Raw genomic sequence first — 19879 nt, 5'->3', positions numbered from 1 at the left:
TGGGTAATTTGGGAACCATCAGTTCCATTTGAACTTTTTCACTGTACAAATCATTGTATTACTTTGAATGATCACTATAGGTATTCATTCCATCCAAATACAACTGTTGTGAAAAAAAATAATAATAATAAAATAAAACATAGCTAACTCTGTTATCCTCTTACAGTGAGCCTCTGAATTAGCCCCGAGCGAAAAATGCTAACCTATTACTGCACCGAAAATCACTCCTAGCTCCCATATTACTTATCCTAGCTGCACATCCAACACATTGTTTATGATCGTAAAGACACAGAATCTAACGGTGCCCACCTCAACACTGAAAGATACAATCTCGCGATGTTATCAACAAAAACGTACATCAAAATAAGTGGCGCTAGCGCTAAAGCGCTAGGCTAACATGGCTCACCTTCCTCTTTGTCTGGTCTAAACTGGTCTTCAATGGCATTAAAACGATAAAAACGATGATGTAGTTAATCCATAGGTTAATATCCAATGTGGCTGTGTCCCCTTTGAAATGTTATTCAATAAGCAATAAAACTGCAATTCCGTTATCTGCTGTCCGCTCTGTGCTTCGTGCGCTCTGGGTCCTGCAATTCCTGCTTCCTTACGTAGTAAACAATAAGTAAAGTCTGCTGCGTAATGTACTTAAACTGGCTGGCATTCTTTATACTTTACGCAGGACCATATCTCTGGAACCCATTGGTCGATTTGGGTGATTTACACCTTTTTCTTAACCATTACATCCAATAGAATCGATGGGCAGTTCCCAAATCCACGTAAAGATTACCATTGCGGACGTAATAGAGAAGCAAACGAAACATATCTGAAAGGACAAGCCTGGACGGCAAAACTTTATACCCAGTATATTGCCATAAATATGATGATGGATTATCAGTAAATATTTATACGTGACACAAAGACGTTGGATTAACCTTGAGCAGCGTTTTTATTCCGTTGAACACAACTTTTGATCACAAATCAAAAAAGGTAAGACGTAATTATTGTAATATTTTTGAAACCGGATGTTGTTTACTTTCTCTTTTCTGGCTGATAGCTCCAGGAATTCGAGGTCGTACAGTGATGACATTACATGTGTGGAATCTGTGGAGTCTCAGCTTTAAATCGTATATCTTGTTTGTGCAGTTAAGATAGTAATATGGGCATTTCTACCGTGAGTTCTGTGTAAAAAAGCGTTAGCATTAGTTAGCATTTTTTCGCTCAATGCTAATTCAAAGGCTTGGTATTACTCTTGTGTTTTTTTAAGCTAACAATTGTTCTTATTGTCAGTTAGCGGAGTTTCTTACCTTTAAAAGGGTATGAAACATTAATAGTTTCATAAATGTTAAGAAGCCCTGAGACATAGTCTCGTAAAAAACGGTGGGAGGGGTCCACTGGGGGGACCTTCGGGCTTAAGAGGTTAACTAATGTCACACGTCAACATCTGTTTACAGGTGTTGGAGAGTATTACTGCGAATGTGAAAAAAGTCGTATAAATTACACGAGGCTGAGAAATGTCCTAAAGGAATGTGACTGACTAAATACTCCAAGTTTTAAATGAAATTTTTTTTGGGATATGGGGTTAGCTTAGCATACCTCTGTAGGCCAGTCGTCATTCAAGGTTGGGCTAAATTAGCCAATGCTAACACTAACTTCCGTCTCCTTTTGGATATTTATAATAAAAACAACTTTAATTAATTTAAAACAAATATTTGTTCCATCTCTTTTTGCCTGATTCTAATGTATGTCTATATTTTAACTAGTGGCGGCTGGTGGAATTTTTGTGCCCAAGCGGCAAACTCTGGGGAAGAGCCGGGACGCCAATACGGAAGTGCCACACACTGCAGTTCATATATTGGCCGATAGGGACTGGCTGCAGAAAGGAGCAATTTCCACAGACCCCCATGTTAAAATGCCCAACTTTACAGCAGAAAAAAACATGTTTCTACCCATGGATGCAATACATATTATTATGAATATAGTTAGGTTCCACCTTCATGATTATGGATCTGTGAATGAATTGTTTTCTAACACGACCCTTTTATTTATATTAGGTCTTAAAGTTTTTGCATAAATTAGGGCGTGGTCACATTGAGTGACGGCTCTGTCAAGTGACTGCTGCTGCTAGCTTCTCGTCTCTCTTCTAGCTGCTCCGTGAAGCTACTGGGACTCTGCCTGGTCAGTTCATCCAGGAAACACAACTTGAAGCCGGCCGTGGTTGTTTGTTCTTCATGCTTATATATCGGACTATTGTGACTCGCTCTGCGGTTAAAACAGACGGTGCATGCATGCGGTTTTGCGGTAAGTGAAAATCGAGTACTTATTTATGTGTTAATGATTTTAATCGGCTGTTAAGCGTTAAGTGGGATAATACTGTAGAAAAAATGGCTTCTGTTTGAGGTTATAAAATAAGGTCATCCTTGTAACTTAGAGAGATATTTTATTATGTAGGTAGGAACTGTATGCATCGCTAAGGTTAATTTAAATTGGCTATGCTCAAGTATGTAGACAAGCTAACGTCGAAGTAGTGTATGTGAAATTAACCTCACAATAAGATGTGTGCATATTACAATTATTAATGTCATATTTCAAGATGATTAGTTAGATATTACAATATGGTTAGTTGAGCTGGAGTTCATTATTGAGCTTACACGTTAACGTCACAGTCATCTAAAGAACGAACCCAAACGTTGTTGTTTTTATTAATTGCATTACCAAATGGGTATCAAATAAACAGTAAGCATTGGTAACACAACTTCCAAAGTTACAGTAAAATAAAAAGGACCCTGACTCGGACAATACACAATCCAACATGTTCAACAGAAGAGAATCAGTTATATTGTTTGTACACATGGTACTTTACATATATATATATATATATATATATCTGTTTGTTTAAGGTGTCTAGGTGATGCAGACAGGCTGGACCAGAGAGTGAGAGACAGAACTGGACTCCTCACAGCAGTGAACTTCAGCTCAGGTACAAAGACTCTATTTTTCATACTTTACAAAGAATCAAGAAAGATATTGGTTTAAATGAATGAAGTATTGACTTTAATACACTGATATGTATTCCATTAAACAATACTAAATACTAGATCACCTACACATCAGTTAAGTTGAGGGTTTTTTCCATGCAAAAAGTTAAATTTGAGATATTTAGCAATATGACTTTGTCAGCTTTCTAATTTAATGTATTGAAGGCAAAGATATTTAACACATAGTGAGAACTGCTACTATTTATCTCTCAATATTGTCTGTAAAAAACGTGGTAAAAGTTATTCTTTCAGTGAGACAACAGAGCAAGCTTCTACAGTTGCACTACGCTTTGATAACAGTTAAATATTATTTTGATAATAACATATATTTCAATGTTGATGAACTTCATACTGTTCATTCATAATGAACAGTATGTCTTTGTAGCTCTGTTGAAATAAAAAAAAAACATTACAATTACAAAATAATTATATCTACAGCCCCTAAACACACAAACACACTGCTTTCATAAATAACACGTTTTATGTTTCCTGTCATTTTTGTTAGGAAAGGACATGCCTGAAAGACACGACATTTTATCCTTCTCTGAGGGTCAAGAAGAACATCCAAGAGGAACATTAAAAGCTGATGTTATGAGATTTTAAGACCAGTACAGGACATTCACTAAGAAACTACTTTTATTGTGAAAACACAGTCAGCTGATCGAATGCAGCTATTTCCACATCTACACTCCATCAGCTGATTATTTCTATGTGCCTCACTTTATGAGCTTCACATCACCTGTGCCTTGTAGCGCAGAGTTTGCAATGTCACAAATAAATGGGGACAATCTTCAGTCAGATGTGAATGTGTAATCTAACATTTTCAGTAAGAATATTGGACGAAAGGATACAAATACAATTTATTGAAATGTGAACCAAAAGTTAATCAAATGTTTTAACTAAAAAGCACATATGGACAGAAGGTGTAAACCTATTAAATGTATAAGTGAACACATTTAGTCAAATAAAGTGACAGACTAGGCCTGTGCAGTTGGTATCAGCTGTGCTCAGCATGGGCTCCTCCATCAGGCCTGGTCCTCCTCGCTGAGGAAAGACCCTCAGTCCTCCTCGCAGAGGGAAGACCCTCAGTCCTCTCCAAACAGACAGGATGTCCATCACACGGAGGTTTCTCCCTGAAGTCTCTGCAGCTCTCTGGACACCACGCTGTCTCAATCCGTTCACATTGAATATGAGAGGGGAAAAATGAAAATAATAAATGCTTTAGACAATAAGAAATATTAAGTTGACTGTTGAGTTGCTCATTTTTTTTACATTGTCAATACTATTACTGTATAACTAATATCTCAGGTTAAGAGGCACATTCAAATAAAGATTGGTCTTTAAATACATTTTGTCTTTTGAATTGTTTGTCTAAAGTCAAGGATCTAGAACTGGTACTTAGTTTTAATGATACAGTCTGGTTATTATGCTGTTTGGAGGAGGCCTCACAGGTAAGAGCACTAACTAGCTACCATCACATGTGCCTTAGCTTGACTTAAATGTATTAAACGTATAGTTAAGTGATATCAAAATACAAATAACTAATGTCATGCAAACATATTAATATTTGCTTGATTCCAGTGTTGAATTTAGCACAATTGCATACAAACGTTAAGGGATTTTAAGATTCTTAAGTATTATGCTAAAAACTCAATAACTTAGATTATAATTTATAGTTTTGCTGAATAGTTTCATGTCCGCTTACCTTAGAAACGTAAAATGCCACGGCAGTGTGCAGATCGGGAGCATGTTAGCTTAGCTTGGTAGCTTCAGCTAGCTCTGGAACTTCCAGCTCGGTGGCAGCAGGTCCCGCCTCGGCTCCGCCTCTTTGCCCTTATTTGGAGCAGGCTGGAACAGGCGGGAGTTGAACTCTGACGTCACTGTCGAGCCGTTAGTGGCCGACTCCGCCTACTAAGGGCTTCTCTGCAACTCTGCAGAATCCTATGGGTGACGTCACGGACCCTACGTCCATTTATATATACATTCTATGGCTGTGCCACATGCAATCAATTTCAGCAAACATCCCAGTATGACTTAATGCAAAAAAAAACAGGAGTGTTCAGCAGTGGCGTAGCCACCATAGGGCCAGGGTGGGCCCACCCAGTTTACTCATTGGCCCACCTTGAGAAAGCTTCGCTGTTATGTAAAGAAATATATATATATATTTTTTTTTTAATTATTTTATTATTATTAATAATAAAAAAGATTATTCACCCATTGAGAATATCCAAGAATTCAAAGTGAAATTCATGTGAACACATATCGAGTTTAATTAATGTTGTATGTGCTTTATCCTCTGAACCGAACTCATTTACGGTAAAAACTGATTGTTGGTTACGGCGCGCGCCATAATAACGTGAGAGAGGCAGAGAGCTGCCTGCAAAATAAATGATGGCTCAAAGTTCACTAATGAACTTTGGTTTTTAAAAAAAAGCCAGACTCCAAGAAGAGCCCCCACTGCCCTCATCTAGCAGCGATCTATACGATCATTTTCTGATAACGATGAAATAGCCCCGCCTCCCTCTCCCCACCTCTCCTGCTGCTGGGCTGTCAGAAGAAAAAAAATGTTAACGGAAACTCTGCCGCACGTTTTCCCTCGTCCCTTGGAAGAGGCGGAGAGGTGGGTGTTTTTCATCTGCTGGTGGACAGTCCGGAGAGATATACACAGGGTTGGGTTGTAAAGGAATACATGTAATGGTGTTACGTAATCAGAATACAAAGATCAAGTGTATTCAGCTGGCGTTACATTTGAAAAACGAGTAATCTGATTACAGTTACTTTCGTAAACCTGAAGTGAATACATTTTGGAATACTTATTGGAATTATTGGTGGAAAAGTTTCCTCACAAAATGTAATATTCATTACCGGCAGAACTGTGTGCACACTGCACGGCGCTGCAGCATGTCTATGAGCGAGAGAGAGATGCAGCGTGTCTGTGAGGCCCCGCCCCCGCACGCAGATGAGAGAGAGAGATCTCTTTTAAAATATATTGAAAGTTAGAAACGGAGATGGTTAGATAAAATGTGCAAGATAACGTTTATGTAGCATTTATTTATAGTCGAAATGATGACATTTATAACGGGATAAAATCAAAGTGAATGGCCTGCTGCTGCTGAAGGCAATGGGCAAGTGATTGGAAAAAGTTGTAAAAGTTATTACATCGTTTCAGATAATAATAATACATAATAATGATAATTCATTCTATTTAGGGGCGCCTTTCAAAGCACCCAAGGACACCTTACAATTCATAACATATTTTAAGGAAAGGTTTAAAGACAGTACAAAGAATGCAGTCCGGGTGATGGAAAGTATTCCAAAAGTATTCTAAAAATAATCTGCCACCGGTCCCGGCGGGGATTGTTGTTAGCTTCAGATGCGCAGAAGAAAAATCTGGCCCACCCTATTTTTACCGGCCCACCCTAAAGTACATTTCTGCCTATGCTACTGGTTGGTGGGCTGCTGTAGTTGGTGGGCTGCTGCCGTTGGTGGGCTGCTGCCTTCGGTGGGCCTATTACGTTACCATTGACTGTTAGCAGGCTCAATGTCGAGTCAAGGCAACATAATCAAGGAGACGGTAGCTAAAGTAATCAAAAGAAGAATTTAATTAATAATTACCACCCTGGTTGAATGAAGGAAATATAAAGTAATGACAGACAAGAACACATACTGCACAGACAGGATCAGCCACAGACAAAGGGGAAAACAGAATCCTTATACATGAGGTAATGACGAGACAAGACACACCTGGGTTAATTACAAATGGGTACACCTGGAGGGGAAACGATAAGGACTACAAAACCATAACAGGAAACTACAGCTAGACATGACACATCACACTAGGAGCGCCTGATCAGGGCACAACACATAACACCCCCACACCCAACTTTATGTCCATAACCCCAAGGCGAAATGGGGGAATGAACATAAACAGAAGAAGGAAACAAGAAACAATAATACTGTCAGCACAATAAAAAATACAAATTGTACTAACAGCACCGGTATGGACGGCCATAACCCCACACCACCTCATGGATAACTAGCACCCCCCCACCCTGTCGACACAGTCCTCCATTCTGGGCAATGGAAAACTATCAGGCCTAATCACGGACTCAGTGCTTGTCAACCGTCCCTCCACGACCGCCTTGGACGGAATAATGACGTCATCTTCCAGTTCTCCAACCCCCTCTGAAAAACAAAGATTGCCATTACTCTCATCAACGCTAGATGGGGCCAACATACAAACTGACACCGGCACAGTGGACACACTCGCAGAGGGAACAACAATACTGTCAATAGGATTCACCAGAGGCTCCCTCACATAATATGGCTTAATCATATTAACATGACACAAGCGAGTCTTCCGCCCACGATCCGGTGTCTCGATCAGGTAGTCCAAATCCCCTACTTTCTCTCTAACCAGGTACGACCCACTAAACCGTGCTTGTAAGCTGGAGCCTGGGACAGGCAACAACACTAAAACCCTCTCCCCTGGCACAAACGTTCTATCCCGAGCCTTCCTGTCATACCAGCCCTTCATCCTCCCCTGTGTGTCACTCAGATTTGTCCTCGCTAGTTCACATGCCCTCTTCAGCTTCTCCCTAAAGCCACAGACATAGTCTAACAGGTTCTTCGGCTCGCTCTCCCCAAACCACTTCTCCCTCAGCAGCTTAAGCGGCCCCCTAACCGAATGCGCAAATACCAGCTCTGCAGGACTGAATCCCAAAGATTCCTGCACCACCTCCCTTGCGGCAAACAACATTAAATGAACCCCTTCATCCCAGTTGTCCTTCGTGTCACGACAGAACGCCCGAAGCATTGTTTTTAGCGTGGAGTGGAACCTTTCCAAAGCCCCCTGGGATTGTGGGTGATATGGGCTAGAGAAACTATGCGATATATCCAGCTGCTTTAAAACCTGCGAGATGATGCGGGATAAAAAATTCGTACCTTGGTCGGACTGTACCACGCGAGGCAAACCAAAAACGGAGAAAAACCTCAGCAAGGCCTGTGACACTGTTTTGACCGTTATCCGTTTCAGTGGAATCGCTTCCGGAAACCGTGTGTTGGCACACATAATGGTCAAAAGAAAGCTATTACCTGCCTTGGTTCTAGGGAGTGGACCCACACAATCAATGATAACCCTCTCAAAAGGTTCCCCCACTGCCGGGATAGGGTAGAGTGGCGCCGGTGGAATGACCCCGTTAGGTTTACCCACCACCTGACACGTTGAACACCCCCTGCAGTGCTGCACCACATCCCGTTTCAACCCTGGCCAAAAAAAAGTACGCAGCACACTATCATGTCTTATTGACCCCCAGATGTCCTGCGAGCCTGTGATCGTGAGCCAAACACAGAATATCGTGACGGTATCTAAACGGAACCACAACCTGCGTCACCACATTCCAATCATTCTCCGCTGACGCGTCGAGGCTAGGAGACCATTTACGCAGCAATATCCCGTCCCTCTGGATATAGCAACTTTTAGAAACCTCACTCTCTCCCACTCCCACAGTGTTCGCAAAAAGGCCTGACAGGCTTGGATCTCTACCCTGTTCCGCGATAAGCTCCTCGCGAGCAAAAGAGAACCCAGCCGTGCTACTGGCAGACTCACACGAGGAAGTAGAGGGCAGTAAAGGGCTGAGACCGGCTGGAATAGATGGAAGAACAGCATCACCTTTAAGAGGGGCAATTTCAGGAACAAGCTGAGACGATGACCACAAGTCGGGTTGCCCCGGGAGCGCCCCCTCCACCTCAGGCTCCCGTGGTACTGCACCCTGGGGATTATCCATAAGTGGGTCACGACACTCAGGCACCCCGTTAACAGTCGCTATGATGGTATCAAACAAGTCCACGTCGTCCTTTTCCTCGGCCAGAGCCTTAATAACCATGGCCCGCGTGACTGTACATGAGGAGAATACCCTCGGATACGCATCCGCCAGGACGTCCACCGCCCCCGACTCTGCTGGCACACAAGTCACATCTGCCTTCACGAGGACCCTACCCCCTGCCAGATCATTCCCGAGGATTAATGATACGCCCTCGACAGGAAAACAATTTTCCACCCCAATTACCACTGGCCCCGACACCAACTCAGATGTAAGATGGATAGTGTGAAGCGGAACTTCCATGACATGCATCCCAAAAGACCTGACAGTTATCCCAGCATCCACCTCTGAACCACTGTCAAAAAGCAGCACATCTCTCCGAATAAATGACTGGGACGCAGCCGTATCCCTTAATATGGTCACAGGAACCTTCACCCCTTCGCCGGACAAGGATACAAACCCCTCACTGATGAACGGTAAGTAAGCTTTCATATCCTCACCCCTTTGGGCATCCCTACTCAGAGATGTGTGTGTGTGGGTGTGGGTGTCATTACCAACGATATTTGTTTACTGGGACGGGTAAGGGCAAAACAGTTCTCCTTTATGTGGCCTTTTTTACCACAGTGGAAACACTCACGCATTTCTCCCCTCATTCCCCGCTCAGCAACCTCGCCCACACTGCCACCGCCAGAGGCCACAGGCCTGTCACCCAAGCCCCACCTCGGTCTACTCTCCACCCTGCGCACGGGATAATTAGGTCTGTCAAAGAGCACTTTGTGCGTCAACACGAACTCATCCGCAAGGCTCGCAGCCACCGAGCACTCAGTCACCTTATGTTCATTAATGTACATCGCCACATTATCGGGCAAACAATAGGACTTAAACTCCTCAAGAAGCACGAGTTCCCGCATCTTAACCAAAGTGTCCACCTTCTCCGACGCGCACCAACGATCAAACAACAGCTCCTTCTCGTAAGCAAACTCCACGTAGGTCTGCACATTGTTCTTTCTAAGAGCGTGAAACCTCTGCCTATACGCCTCCGGCACAAGCTCGTAAGCCCTAAGGATAGCAGCCTTCACCACGGCGTAATCCTGGGTGTTTGGGCAAAGTGACGCGTAAACGTGTTGTGCTTTCCCGGTGAGTGCGCTCTGGAGAAGTAATGTCCACTGGTCATTAGGCCATTTCAGAGTTGTGGCTATATTTTCGAACATAGAAAAATATTTGTCAACATCCTTCTCTGAAAATTGCGGGACCAGACATAGGTGCCTAGTAGCATCGAACCTAGCTTCAAGATGCACTGCCCGCGCCTCTACCCCAAGCCTTCTAAGCTCAAGCTCATGTACGCGCCCACGTTCTGCCTCCTCCGCTTCCCGGGCGCATAACCGCTCTGCATGTCTCAGCTGCTCGAATTTAAACTCTAGTTCCATCTTCCTCAGCAAAACCTGGTTGTCCGAAACCGGGTCACATGTGACTACCTCCTCCTCCTCAGGTTTGCCCACAGACTCCATAACCTCCTTGGCGGTCAAAGCCTCCACCAGCGCTAACCGCTGCTGCTGCTTTTTCATGCTCGGGGCAAGCCTGACACCGTAATGCTCTGCTATCTCCGATAATTCCTCCTTAGTGCACAAGCCCAACACGTTGACCGTTGGCCTAGCCAGAAAATCACATACCTTCACAGGCATACCTGCCCTAGTACCGTCGCCCGGGGGATGAAGAAACTAAAGAACCAACCCCGCTTCCACCAGCATATACGACCAACCAATTAACATATACACAAAAAAAAAAAAAAAAAACGGCTTCACCCTACACGTCTGCACAGTCTGTTCTTAATAACTCTGGCCACCGCTCCCCTACCGCTATCCACTAAATAGAGAAGAGCACCGGTATGACCTTCTGAAGCATCCACACTCAAAATTATTCGCAAGAGATTAACAACTGTCGTGTGTTCAAAAAAAGAAGAAAACCTAAGGCCCATCCCTTAAACGTTTCCATCCCTCACTATCAGACCCCCTATATAACTAACTAGCTGACATACGCCGGCCTAGGAGGAGCCTGACAGGGTCTTCCTACTACCCCGACCAGCATAGACGGTATGTCTACCAGGCGAAGGAAGGAACCATAGAAAATGGTCCAGCTGCCCTAGCTGGATGAAAACGCTCCTTATTGGAGAACTATTTACCAAGAGGGTATAAAACATGGGCCACACATACGACACTGTCAACCATAATTCAAAGTGTGGACTAAGCTCAGCGGCCACCACCAAATTCCTGCTCAAATCAGTTTGGCACGAGCCCCCATATTACGTTACCATTGACTGTTAGCAGGCTCAATGTCGAGTCAAGGCAACATAATCAAGGAGACGGTAGCCGAAGTAATCAAAAGAATAATTTAATTAATAATTACCACCCTGGTTGAATGAAGGAAATATAAAGTAATGACAGACAAGAACACATACTGCACAGACAGGATCAGCCACAGACAAAGGGGAAAACAGAATCCTTATACATGAGGTAATGACGAGACAAGACACACCTGGGTTAATTACAAATGGGTACACCTGGAGGGGAAACGATAAGGACTACAAAACCATAACAGGAAACTACAGCTAGACATGACACATCACACTAGGAGCGCCTGATCAGGGCACAACACATAACAGGGCCGCTGGCTCTGGCATAGGTGGGCCATGGATTTTCACAGTGCCGCTCGCCGGTACCGCACCCGCCACCGCAAACACCGGCCGTGGTGACGCTCCGGCGGCTCCGGCGCAGTGAAATTCCACCGCCGTTGCGAGTTTCCGGCTGTAACAGTCCACTACTGCCCGTGAGGACCCAGGTTCGATTCTGGCCTGAGGTCCAAAACAATTATTTAAAAAAATAAAAAATCTCCCATTCATCGCGTCCATTTGAGACCCACCTATAACATCTCTGCGCCCCACCAGTGGGGCACGCCCCACACTTTGAGAAACGCTGGGTTAATCCAATGTGATGCGAACTCAGTTTTGGGCCAACTGCGTGTGCATCACTCTCAATCCTCAAAGGTAATGTGTAGATGGATTTAGGAATTCCCCCTCGATTATATTGGCTCTAACGGTTCAAAAGAGGTGTCAATCATCAAAATCGACCAATGGGTTCCAGAGATATGGCAAATACACCCTAATGACCCCTTTCTAAACCTCTCTAAAAAGGTCAAATTGTACTTGTTTTGCATCAATCTTGATACAGGGTACTTATTATATGTTATAGTTTGGATTCCTAAAGCTTTTTGTCTACTATCCCATCATTCAAGGGTGGTTTTCACCAGTGCTTGAATTGGAATCAAAAAGGTGCCAGTACTCTAAATCAGCAACTGTTTCAAGTCAATTTATTTATACAGCCCAAAAACAAGTATTTGGCTCAAAGTCATAGTATATCCTATAATGCTGGTGGGTTTGTCTCTTTACTGTATATTTTAGAAAGGCTCACTGCAGAGATGTTCACAAGTCTTTTTTTGCAAGTCCAAGTCAAGTCTCAAGTCTTTGGTCACAAGTCCAAGTCAAGTCTCAAGTCTTTGTGGGGTGAGACTTGATCAAGTCCCAAGTCTTTGGTCACGAGTCCAAGTCAAGTCTCAAGTCTCTAAAAAATAAAAGTCTCATGTCTCTTCTGGTTGTAATAAGCCTTCTATTGTCTGCTGCTATCCAGTCTGTTAAGAATACTGCACAGCTATATCTAAGAAATTCAAAGCATTTACTGTATTATCACTCCTATATCTATTAGCATACAGTATCAGTACTGATTAGTTGTTTGTTATATGATCACTTTAAACAGGCTATTGCAATGCAATATGAGGAAAAACATCACACTTTAGCTAAATGCAAACAACTTATAAGCAAAACACTTCAGAATCAGAAATCAGTATCAAAAATACTTTATTAATCCCCCGCCGGGAAACTGTGTTAAAAGTACTTACAAGTAAACATTTGTTCTGTGCCATTTGCAACTAAAAAATATATCTGAAATATACTGAACTGGTGATATTAAAACATGACCTGTTCCAAAACAGATATCTACCATTAACACCATTTACCAGCCAAATGCTGGTAAATCATGCAAGTGGCTGGTACTGTATGTTGCACGCACCAGCCAAAAATAACAATGGCAATGTATTGAGTGGCTGGTAACATTTCAACATTCACTAGGCTAGCCATTTGGCCAGTGGACAAAAATGTAAAAAATTGACCTCTGCAACCGTATTGTTTAATTACACTGGGTCTCTAATGACATCTTTTAAGTCTACTATAAATAAACATATTCCTCTATCCCAGGGGTGGGGAACCTTTTTCCTCTCAAGGGCCATTTCAATTTTTTCAACATCCTCCGAGGGCTGTACAAATTATTGACCTCTGCTAAAAAAATCACAGCACATTAATTTGGCCTTTCTTTCATGCTGTGCAAAGAAAAAGCAACCTCTTAATCCAGATATCTTACCATGACTCGCGCATGCATTCACGTGCACAGTTGTGGCATGACCACCAAACAGAAAGATATGGACACAAGATGTGTGCAAATGTATTTATTTTCCTATCCATGGACATGATTTCAGTGGGGGGGACCTAACCTCCTCTAGGGGGGTCCGGGGGCAAGCTCCCCTGGGAAGATTTTTTTTTTAAATATTGAAGTTAGATGCATCAATCTGGTGCACTTTGAGAGCAAAATGAAGAGATCTTTGGAAACATCTCTCAACACCCATATGAAACAGAACTGTAAGCAGATTTACTTTTTCTTTATGGATATTTTACAAATCACTCTCCTTTCAAACTGTATTCTTGTTTATTAATAACAACTTGTTTTTACTGTCATATAGTATTTTATACCTGTTTACTTTATTCTCTTGTTTTTTGATAACTATAATGATCATATAAAGATGGGCCTTTACCTCACTGGTTGGAGAAAAAGCTTCTTATATTCGTTAGCATAGCTAGCTAACCAGATGCTAATAACAACAAAGTTATTGACTGTATGATCAGAATGACAGATGAACAGATCGCCACTGGGCTTTCAACTAAGACACAGCCACGCAAAAACTGCAGCATGTGTAGCCTACGGATTTATGGGTACTGCAATTTTTTGAAGTCCCGGAGTGGCGTTCTGGTGCTCTCCGTCAGCACTGCACCCCTGTCAGACAAGACATATACCACGTGATGACACCTAAAAACCTTGGACGGAAACTATAACTATAATTTATATTGTTTTACTATGTTCAATCTGAATTTACTTTAAAATAAAAACATCTATATTGATTCTGACTTTTCTACATCCAACTCACAGGTGTATCATTGCTTTGAGAAAAAATATTATTAATGTACCCCTTTTAGAAGTGAAGGTATAGTCATTTGTTATGAGCATGTCATTTTCGAGCCTGAAACCTGAAAAACAGGCTGTGGTGTCTAGACAGTTGTGTTAAGTTAATTTATTTAGTTCAGTTATTTTGTCTTTTGCCTTGTCTTGTGATTTCCTGTTTTATTTTGTAGTAACCTTTCCCTCTCGTTTCAGAGCATTCCTGCCCTGGTGTGTTTTTCCCGCCAGTGTGATTGTCAGCCCCTCCCTTAATTGTTGCCACCTGTGTCCCCTTACCTGCGTCTCCCTTTGTCTTGTCAGTTCGTCTTGTCTCGTCAAGCCTGCCAGTCATCCCTTGATCGTGTGAAGTATATTTTTGATAGTCCATGTAGATGTTTAGAGTTTTTGATCCTCCAAGTGAGCGTTTTGTGTTTTGACCTTAATTAAAAGACCTTGTTAATTCTGATCTGTTTCTGGTGTTGTGCGTTTGGGTCCTGAGCCTCGTGACATTCTTAACAGTACGAACTGACCAAAGAATGGACCCAGCCGACCCATACAGGTTCAGAGCAGCTCTGCGCTCACAAGGCACGCTTTTGTCTCAGCATGACGATCAGCTGAAATCAATTGACCAGGGAGTGAGAGACTTGAGTGGTCGTCAAGAAAGCTTCCAAACATCTGTGAACAGCCAAGTAAACCACCTGGCAGATCAGCTTGTTCGTGTCCTTGCCCACCTGGAAGCTGGATCTCAAACTGTTTCCGCTGCTGCACCCCTGCCTGAGGCTGTGAATCCTGTGATCCAAGGACCTACTCCTTCTTCATGCTCTCGTCTCGCATCTCCAGAGAAATTCTCTGGTGACTCAGGTGACTGTCGTCCTTTTTTAGTCCAATGCGACCTGCATTATCAACATCAGCCTTCTGCTTTTCCAACAGACCAGTCTAGGATAGCTTTCATGATAACACACTTGACTGGTAGAGCAGCAGCGTGGGCTACAGCAGAATGGGCTAGAGACTCTCCCCTTTGCAGATCACTCGGACTGTTTACTGATTCCCTTAGAAAGATTTTTGATCGTACAGCGCCAGGGAGAGAAGCGGCTAAAGCTCTAGTTCAACTCAAGCAAAGAAATCAAAGAGTGTTTGATTATGCCATAGAGTTTAGGACAATAGCAGCAGACAGTGGCTGGAATGATCTGGCCTTGCTGGACGCCTTTGTAAATGGACTTTCAGGCCTTGTCAAAGATCACTTAGTCCCATTAGATCGTCCAGAAGATTTAGACTCTGTGATTGCTCTGGCTATACGAATAGATAATAGCCTCTGGGATAGACAAAAAGAAAGAGAACATCCTGCAGTTCGTTCACCAAGCTCCAGGGGGCCTCCTCGTGGCATCCGGATGGGGGATGATTCTTTTCCAGGGGTCTGGATCAAGCCTCCTTTGACAACGCCATCCACCACATCAGAGGAACCCATGCAACTTGGCCGAGCAAGACTTTCACTGGAGGAGCGGGAACGGCGCCTCCGCCAGGGCCTGTGTTTCTACTGATGGCCGCTTGCTCACTAAAAGACGGGGCTCCCCAGGCAAGAGGAGGGCGCTGGTGAGCCGACTAACTTTTGACTACTCTTCTGGTACGCTGACTCCTATCCAAGTAAAATTAGGTAAGCAAACCTTAACACAGAATGTTCTCATTGATTCAGGAGCAGACGAAAGTGTTATGGACTGGAATTTTGCACATCCTATGATTTTAGGCTTCCCATGGTTGAAAAGACATAGTAAAGGGTTACTTCAGGTAGTGAGGTGGAGACGAAGGAAGTAACTCATGACCGATGCCTCTGACTTACCAGACCTGCCCAATGTTCCCTCCTGTTACCACAACCTGAGGGAGGTTTTCAGTAAGACTCAGGCCTCTACGTTGCCTCCTCAACGACCTTATGACTGTGCAATTGACTTACTACCGGGTGCCCCCATTCCCAAGGGACGTCTATACTCAATTTCTGGTCCTGAAAGACAATCTATGACGGATTACATTGACTCATCTCTGAAGGTGGGCCTCATTCGTCCATCGTCATCTCCTGCTGGCGCCGGATTCTTCTTCGTGGGTAAAAAAGACGGATCCCTCCGACCCTGCATAGACTACTCTCCCCTGAATGATATAACGGTAAAGAACAGGTACCCTCTCCCCCTCATTTCCACTGCTTTTGAACTGTTAAAAGGAGCTAAGATCTTCACTAAACTTGACTTGAGGAATGCCTATCACTTGGTCAGGATAAGGGAGGGGGACGAATGGACGACTGGATTCAATACCCCCAGTGGCCACTATGAATACTTAGTAATGCCATTTGGGCTAACTAATGCTCCTGCTGTATTTCAGGCTCTTGTGAATGACGTGCTCAGAAAATATTAGAATAATTTTGTGTTTGTCTACCTGGATGATATATTGATATTCTCTCCTGATGAAGAGTCCCATGTTCAGCATGTCCGCCAGGTCCTCCAAGGCCTTCTGGAAAACCAACTATTCGTGAAGGCTGAGAAATGTGATTTTCACAAGACCTCTGTTTCATTCCTGGGCTTCATCATGGCTCCGGACCAGGTCAAGATGGATCCAAGCAAGGTCAGTGCTGTTGCAAATTGGCCCACACCCACCAACAGGAAGAAGGTACAGCAATTTCTCGGTTTTGCTAACTTCTACAGACGTTTCATAAGACATTTTAGCTCCATAGCTGCACCTCTCCACTCACTCACCTCAACCCATGTTCAGTTTTTGTGGACTCTACAGGCCGACAAAGCTTTCCAGGAATTGAAAAGACGGTTTACCTCTGCTCCTGTTCTCATCACTCCTGATCCACTACGGCAATTTATGGTGGAGGTGGATGCTTCCAATGATGGAGTTGGGGCTGTGTTGTCACAACGTTCAGCCAAGGACAGCAAACTTCACCCATGTGCATTTCTGTCAGGTAAGTTAACACCTGCTGAACGCAACTATGATGTAGGCAACAGAGAACTTTTGGCAGTCAACACAGCACTTGAGGAATGGAGACACTTTCTGGAGGGGTCAGAGCAACCATTCATAGTCTGGACGGATCATAAAAATCTTGAGTACATCCGAAAAGCTAAGAGACTGAACTCACGTCAGGCAAGATGGGCTTTGTTCTTCACTCGTTTTAACTTTTCCTTGTCATTTAGACCCGGTTCACAAAATGTCAAGCCAGATGCTCTTTCTCGTGTTTTTGATCCTGAACACTCGGCAAAGGAACCAAAGCTCATCCTTCCACTAAACTGTGTGGTTGGAGCGGTAACTTGGCCAATAGAAACAGAGGTGAAACGAGCTAACGGTGAGAGCCCGACACCTAGGGGTTGCCCCCCAAATAGGTTGTTTGTTCCTCAAACTGTGCGTCCTAAGGTCATTCAATGGGCTCACACCTCGCTGCTCACCTGCCATCCTGGGGTAAAAAAAAACATGTACGTCATCAAGCAACGGTTCTGGTGGACATCTATGGAAAAGGATTTCAAGGAGTATGTGGCCACCGTCCTCACGGTGGTGGATAGATTCTCTAAAATGACACATTTTATTGCTTTGCCTAAACTGCCATCGGCCAAAGAAACGGCTGAAGTTTTGTTGCACCATGTTTGTCGTCTCCACGGTTTTCCCAGGGACATCGTGTCGGACCGGGGCCCTCAGTTTGTCTCCCGTTTCTGGAGGGAGTTTTGCAGCCTCATCGGTGCCTCTGTCAGGCTCTCTTCCGGCTACCATCCCCAATCAAATGGACAAACGGAGAGACTGAATCAAGAACTGGAAACCTGCCTCCGGTGCCTGGTGTCCCAAAACCCAGCTTCTTGGAGTAAACACCTCACGTGGGTAGAATACGCCCACAACTCATTGCCTACCTCTGCCACCGGATTGACCCCGTTCCAGTGCGTTTACGGTTACCAACCTCCCATGTTCTCCGAGACAGAGAAAGAAGTCATGGTTCCCTCAGCACACGCACTGGTCAGGCGCTGTCATGGCATTTGGACTTCAGCACGTCGGGTCCTCCTGAGGACTTCGGCCCGCATGCAAAAAGCGGCTGATCCGCATCGCCATCCTGCACCTGTGTACAGACCGGGTCAGAAAGTGTGGTTATCCACCAGAGACTTGCCCCTGAACGTAGTCTCTAGGAAGCTGGCACCAAGATTTGTAGGCCCATTCACTGTGTCAAAGTGTATTAACCCTGTGTCTGTTCGTTTTCGCCTGCCTAGATCACTCAGAGTCCATCCAACATTCCACGTAAGCAAACTCAAGCCGGTCAAGGAAAGCAAAATGGTTCCCGCTTCCAAGCCCTCCCCTCCTCCCAGGATCATTGATGGAGGTCTGGTCTACACTGTCAAGCGTCTGCTGAAGGTCAGAAAACGAGGAAGGGGTCAGCAGTTTTTAGTGGACTGGGAGGGTTATGGACCGGAAGAGCGGGAATGGATCCCATCTAGCTTCATAGTGGACCAGAACCTGATAAAGGATTTTTACAAAAGCCATCCTGAACTCGCTGGGCCGTCCGGAGCCGTCCGTAAAGGAGGGGGTACTGTGGTGTCTAGACAGTTGTGTTAAGTTAATTGATTTAGTTCAGTCCTTTTGTCTTTTGCCTTGTCTTGTGATTTCCTGTTTTATTTTGTAGTAACATTTCCCTCTCGTTTCAGAGCATTCCTGCCCTGGTGTGTTTTTCTCGCCAGTGTGATTGTCAGCCCCTCCCTTAATTGTTGCCACCTGTGTCCCCTTACCTAGTGTGTGTATATATAGTCTGCATCTCCCTTTGTCTTGTGTCAGTTCGTCTTGTCTCGTCAAGCCTGCCAGTCATCCCTTGATCGTGTGAAGTATATTTTTGATAGTCCATGTAGATGTTTTTTGGTTTAGAGTTTTTGATCCTCCAAGTGAGCGTTTTGTGTTTTGACCTTAATTAAAATACCTTGTTAATTCTGATCTGTTTCTGGTGTTGTGCGTTTGGGTCCTGAGGCTCGTGACATTCTTAACACAGGCTCAGGGCTTAACGGGTTAAGAAACAATGTGCAACGTGGAAATAATATGGTCTGTGTTTACATTAGCAAGCAACGCTAACACTCAGAGCTAATGCTGTACTGGAGAAAGTGTGTGTAAAAAAAGACGGATATACAAGGTACTCACCTTGTGGTAAACCTGCGTGAAAGAAAGACTAACGCGTTCCAAAGTAACGCATTACTGTAATGCCGTTATTTTTGGCAGTAACTAGTACTCTAACGCATTACTTTTTAAATTCAGTAACTCAGTTACCGTTACTACATGGTGCGTTACTCCGATACTTCCTGTGTCACATGCGGAGACGGGCTGTGGGCGTGTTTGTGTTTACTAACAAGACTATCATGGCGGCGGCGGAGCTCAAGTCTAGTTTCTCCACCTGGAGATATTTTCACTATTTCAATTTTGTCGAGCACAAAGAAAAGAACGTTTTAGTTAATTGTAAGTTGTGTCCTGGCGGGTCAAAGAGCCTATCTACTGCCCAAACCAGTCATTCAAATCTCTTAAAACATCTGCAAAAACAACATGCTGGGACGAAGCTAGTAGCTAAGACCACAGAGACTCAGCCGACGCCACCTCCACCTGCACCTAAGCAACAGCGGCTGGATTTTAACCAAGGGACTGCTAGCCAGGGAAAAGTCGATAAAGCCATTGCACGGGATGTTGTAGAACACATGCAGGCTATTGCTACAGT

Source organism: Pseudochaenichthys georgianus, chromosome 6, assembly GCF_902827115.2.
Source record: "Pseudochaenichthys georgianus chromosome 6, fPseGeo1.2, whole genome shotgun sequence".
NCBI classification, from domain to species: domain Eukaryota; kingdom Metazoa; phylum Chordata; class Actinopteri; order Perciformes; family Channichthyidae; genus Pseudochaenichthys; species Pseudochaenichthys georgianus.
Note: the sequence above shows the minus strand (reverse complement) of the source record.